Consider the following 6,213-nt stretch of genomic DNA (forward strand, 5'->3'; position numbering starts at 1 on the left):
TTTAAAAACTAAATATAGGGTTGCCATATGAGCCAGCAGTCACACTCCTGGGCATGTATCTGGAGAAAACTCTAATTCAAAAAGATACCTGCACCCCAATGTTCATAGCAGCACTATTTACAATAGTCAAGACATGAAAACAACCTAAATGTCCATCGACAGATGACTGGATAAAGAAAATGTGGTACATATATACACAATGGAATACTACTCAGCCATAAAAAGAATAAAATAATGCCGTTTGCAATAACATGGATGGACGTAGAGATTATCATTCTAAGTGAAGTAAGTCAAAGAAAGACAAATATCATATGATGTTGCTTATATGTGGAATCTAAAATATGACACAAATGAACTTATTTACAAAACAGAAAGAGACTCACAGACATAGCAAACAAACTTATGGTTATCCAAGGGGAAAGAGGAAGGGAGAGAGAGAAATTAGGAGTTTGGGATTCACAGATACAAACTACTATATACAAAATACATAAACAACAATAGATAAAGGTCCTACTGTATAGCACAGGGAACTATACTCAATATCCTGTAATAAACCATAATGGAAAAGAATATAAAAAAGAATATGTGCATATATATGTATAACTGAACTCTTTGCTGTACACCAGAAACTAACACAATATTGTAAATCAACTATACTTCAATAAAAAAATTTTTCAATTTTAAAAAAGAACACAGGCTTGCAAACTCACCCGCTAGGACCAGCATCCTGACTGTACAGCTCACTGGGTGACCTTGGGCAAGTTATTTTAAAGCTTGAAGTGTTTCAGTCTTCCCATATATCAAAAGGGTATAATATTAATACCAATCTCACAGATTGGGGGCGTTAAATGGGGTTCCTGCCTGTAATGCACTTAGCACAGCAGTCATCCAGGGGACACTGGGTCAGTCCACACTGTGTATGGACTTAAGGGCTGACCACACATCCCTGTTTGCTGAGACCGTCTCGGGTTAGGAGATTATTATTAGAACACTCTTCCACTCTCAAATTGCCTGGTTTGGAGGATAAATTATGTGGGCAGCCTACTTTTATGGTTTTTTTTTTTTTTATACTCATTCAGTGCTCCTATAAGTCACAGGCACTGGAATTTGAATCTGAGCAGTCTGCCTGCTCTTAACCACTAAAGCAGTGCTTCTTTTCTGGGGGGGGGGGGTTACACACACACAGACACCCCAACGCAGAGACATTTGGTAATGTCTGGAGACCTCTTTGGTTGTCACACTAGGGGGTTACTACTGGTGCCCAGTGGGTAGGGGAGTGGCCAGGGATGTTGCCAAACCTCCTGCAATGCACACGGCAGCCCACAACAAAGAATCGTCCAGCCCCAAATGCCAATGATGAGAAACTCTGTACTAGGGGCTATGCCCTTTGGGGCCTCAGCCAACTTCACCGCTTACTGTTGCTTTCCGTTGTGATGTCCCACCTTATGGCAAAAGCCAGAAATGCAATGGTTTTCTGGGTGGGAGTTCCACCACAAACTCTGTAGCCCCTTGAACCAACCCACGGGGGAGGCACAGCTTTGTGCTATGGCCCACGTGTCCACAGCTGCAAAACCCCCTTGGTGCACAGGGCCAGGTGCAGAGTCATCAGGGTGGATCGACCTCACATGTTCCTCTGAGACAAGACGGCAGGAAACCACAGACTGGGCCTCGCTGAGAGCTATATTCATTGCTTCTGGTCAAGTCCTGTTAGCTTCAGGTTCCTTCGCCCACTCTTAGATAAAGCGGTAGAAATAGGGCCGAGGATCTACCAGGCATACATATGGACGGTCTGGTTTCTGAGCTCAAGGGAAAGCTGCATTGAGGGTTGACTTCTACGCCTGCTTATTTTATATTTTTAACCAGACGGGAGGAGTGGACCTTTTCTGGGTGTGGTTTACCTAATTCTCCTCTGGAAAAACTTTATAAGTTGGTATGAAAATGCTTACCGGCCCGCTGTTTCCTCTCCAAACCGCTCTGTGAGTGATCGACAGGTCACTGATTTACCTATCTATCTATAGTTTGACACATAAGGCCTTGCAGAGATCAGAGCATCTCCTTGCAAAAAGAGGATCTATTCTGGAACAGACAGCAAAGGGCTCTCACCCCTGCGTGAAGATTTTAAGTCTCCCTCCTGCCTCTGCTCCTCCCACCTTATCAAGGCAGGACCAGACGCCAGGCCCAATTGCCCTGAGTGTTCACAGCTGGGCAACCACCTCAACCAGGCCAGTGGGGTGCAGGGAGGACCACCTCGAACTCCTTCTTCAAGGAGGCCCAAGCAGAGTTCCCCAGCAGACAAGGCACTGAATGGCCTTCTGACAGTGCAAAGTGGGAGGCCTGAGAACCAGGCCATTCCCGGGAAACTGCAAGGGCTCGTGGGTCCCTCAGGCCTGTAATCCCCCTGCTGTTCATGTCACACCCATCAGCCAAAAGAGAGAAATTTAAGTAGACAGTGAAAAATGAAAAAGCTAAGCCTGAAAAAAAAAGGAAGGAAGGAAGGGAGGGAGGGAGGGAGAAAGGAAGAAAGGAAGGAAGGAAGGAAAAGCTAAGCCCAAGTGGCGATCAGCACTGGCTATGAAGTATTCACACACTAGGGACGCAGGGCAGGCATGTTTAAATAAAATCCAGTGGCCTGGCCACAGCCAGCACATGCCATGCTTTATACACATTAGTAAAAGGGGCCCGCTGTGAGCAGACACTTAGGAAAAGGCAAGGTGGAGGCAGCCGAGGCTCTGAGTTTGGGGAGAAGAGCCTGGCTGCATTTCAGCCCCTGCAGGTGCCCCTCAGATGGGCGTCCAGCAGGGAACCACCTCGTGGTTTGTGGGTTTGTGCAGCAAGGGCCCTGCTCACTGGCTCTTCCTGCCACTTGGTGGTGATTTCTGCTCCAGCCTTCAAACCCAGCCCCATACGTGTCACATCAGGGTCGCTAACTGAGCAAGAATGTGTCCCACCAAACTAACCATTTGCCTGGGGAATGTCCTCAAGCTGACTGTTGAGGGAATCTTGCCTGAGGAGATAGGGGTGCGGGGGGTCGGCCTTGGAGCAACTGTGAGGATGGAGATGTACAAAGAAGAGCTGACGGACAGGCCTGACTGCTGTTAGTGGAGTCCTGGTGTGACTACATTTGGTCTCCTGAGGCAGACAAAGAGGGTGGGACCCTTTCCTAACCAGGAAGGAGCCAGACTGGCCAGCCTAGTAAGGTAAGCAGTCCACTCGGCAGGCACTGATGGAGCACTTACCGCCTGCTAGGCACCAGGCCCAGCCCTGGAAATATGAAGAGTTGTGGGGGTGGTGACACCAGTACAAGCCCAAAGGAGCCTTCTGCAATCCGAGATGCAGATTCACTGGAACTCTGCGTGTCCCAGGAAGACCATCGGCCAAGGTCTTACACAGTATATTGCAAGATTCCTCTTGCATCACTGTTTCTTTTTTTTACTTCTTTATTCGTTCTATGTTTCTTATTATAAAACAGGAAGGTTTGGAAAATACAAGAAATAACTCAGAGAAGATAAATGTCACCATCATTCTTCCAGGCAGAGATAACCCTGTGGGATTTTGTTGTGTAGTGAGTGTTTTCTCTCTGTGCATCTGAGGCTGTCTGTAGACATAACGATTACTTTACAAATTGGGGATCAGGGTGCACCCACTATTTTGTAATAAGCATTTAAAAAATTTCCTGGAACATTATTATCCTGTTCTGTCCTTCAGCTCCCCCAGTGCACACGGCTGCCTCGTGGTGTATTCAGCACACCTCTCAGTTGCCCAGGGCTTAGCTGTAAAGTGTGAGACACACCCAACCATACACGCTCTCCAGCAGGGACTCCCAGAAGCCTGTCCTTGCTTCGCTTTCCACTGGTCTGAAGTGAAACAAGAAAAATATAGACCACATAGTTTTTCACGAGGCTAAATACATCCACTATTATTGTAAGATTATGTTCTGCAGAAGTTTTGGTTAAACTTTTTCTTTTTGGACAGAGTAAAAAAAGAAACAACCCTATGTAAAAAAACCCATTTTTCTGTGTGTAATTTATAAGGGACTAATTGTGATTTATAAGAGAAAAAATATCCTAACCTGTGAGGTCCCAAAGTCCAGGAACTTCTGCTCTAGGCCTCCAGGAGAACTCAGTCCAGGAGCACAAGCCCACACCATGGCAATAACAAGGATGCCAGGATTTACACCAGCAAAGACCTCCAAATTACAAAAGCTTTTCACATCCGTGCTCTTCTCTCTTCCTGAGGACAGCTAGCCAGGGCAGGTGGTACAGTCTCCCATTCTGCAGATGAGGCAGCAGAAGCGCTCAGTGGGGCAAAGGGTGAGGGGCGTGCTCCCATGGCTGGTGAGGCCCAATGAGGCAGACCCAGGGTCTGGCGGCAAGAGTCTGCGGAGGCCTCGAAAAGCTGCTCTACGCTGCCCCCTTGTGGCATTTGGCTACAATCACCATTGCCCCTGAAAGCTCAGGTCTCCATCTTACCCATCCGTCTTGCCTTCTTTCCATTCAAAAGCACTGACAGGCACTCTGCCAGTTGTCGAGGACACCACAGAGAATGATATATTGTCCCCGTCCTAAAGGGAAACTCACAAAACAGAGATGAATATGGGATCACCGAGTAAATACTGCAAAGGGGTCTTGGATGAAATGTCATGGATGTGGGTGGGGCTAGTAGCTGACTCTCCTGGAGACCCAAGCAGGATGCACAGAGGAGCTGGTCAGTCATTCAACAGACAAGCACTGAGTCTCGTGCAGAAATGAATTGGGGTGGGTGGTGGGGGCAGTGCACAGACATCACGAGGAGAGGAAGGGTAGACGTGGGGAAGCCAAGGAAGAAGAGAATCAGTCCCCACCCAGTGTGTTACCTCCCCTCCTCCGGGCCTGTGGGGTTCCTGACGGGCACGGTTATCTGGAGTATGGGGCAGGGACTGATCCGGGGCATTGCCCTTAATCTGCTTTCTGGGCTTTTCCAACGGAGAAATCCATTAGAGAATTTTCTCAACTCTCTCCCCACAAACAGGGTTCCATCTGCAATAAGACACAATGCTTTAAAAAAAAAAAAAAAAAAAAAAAACTTCTGTTTTTGCATCTAGGTTTGGTAGCTGAATTCATCTCTGAGGCTGCTTTAATGGGCCTTTGTTTCTGCAGAGGGAAAACCAGAGCTGAGTCCCAAGGGGAGGGGCTGTGACAAATCAGAGCCCAAGTGCTCTGTGGAGTTAGGAGAAAGCGTCTTCCCCAGGGACCTGGCATGTCTGAGGAGTGTGTCAGCTCTTCATTTCAGAGGGTGGAGGAGAAAGAGCCATAAGGAGAAGTGGGGACCAGATGGTATGTGGATCTGCAGCCTGAGCTCAGAGATGCTGAGTGACACCCACATGAGGAGGCTGGGTTCCTGCTGCTGGTGGAGGCTTGACGGATGGTTCTTTGGATTTTCAAGGATGAAAACACCCTGGAAAGGAGACCTTAAGATATATCATATTCCAATTCCATACACGTGCACGTGCACACACGCGTGTGCTACAGACATGCTGCTGGGGGATGTAGACATACTTGATGGCTGTCCTTTTGAATCCCATCCTGTGACTGGGAAATTTCCCACATTATGGGTTTAGCCTCCCCAGGGTCAATGGCTGACACTGGCTTTCCCAGCCCCCTTGCAACAAGGCATGTACCGCAGGCTTAGCCAGTCAGACACCTCACGGCAGACTTGGACTCTGGGAGAGAGGACATGAGGGTTGGGGCGGCACAGAATCCATTTGCGGGCAAAGGTTTCAGGCACTGTTGTGGGGTTTCCAGCACCCAGTGGCCAGCACCAACGGTGTGAGGTGAGCGCGGTGTCTGTGCCCTGAGGGGTGGACGGTCCACTGGAGCAGCCCCCACAGAGAGGACACTTCCAGACTGGAAGCCTCGAAGACCAGTTCCCTGGCCCTCCCCCCAGAGGTCCTGCGAGTTTCTTCACGCCTTTTTCTGTTTAATCCAACAGAGCCGGTTTGCGCGTGAATTTTGCACCTCCTGTGCTAACGTTTTTCTTAACCTCACATCCCTCTGACCTGGTTTCACCAGCGTCTCAATTTCCTAGAAAAACAGCAGCCTGAACTGAGCGCAGGCAGCACGTCCTTCCTTTCTATAACCAACCAGTGCGGGACGCTGGCTGTAAGGCCTGGCGAACTTTCTCCTCCTTCGTTTTCCCTCTCTCTGCTCTGAATTACAAAATCAGCCACTTCCGTCT

The sequence above is a fragment of the Camelus bactrianus genome, chromosome 11 (genome assembly GCF_048773025.1).
Source record: "Camelus bactrianus isolate YW-2024 breed Bactrian camel chromosome 11, ASM4877302v1, whole genome shotgun sequence".
Lineage (NCBI taxonomy): Eukaryota > Metazoa > Chordata > Mammalia > Artiodactyla > Camelidae > Camelus > Camelus bactrianus.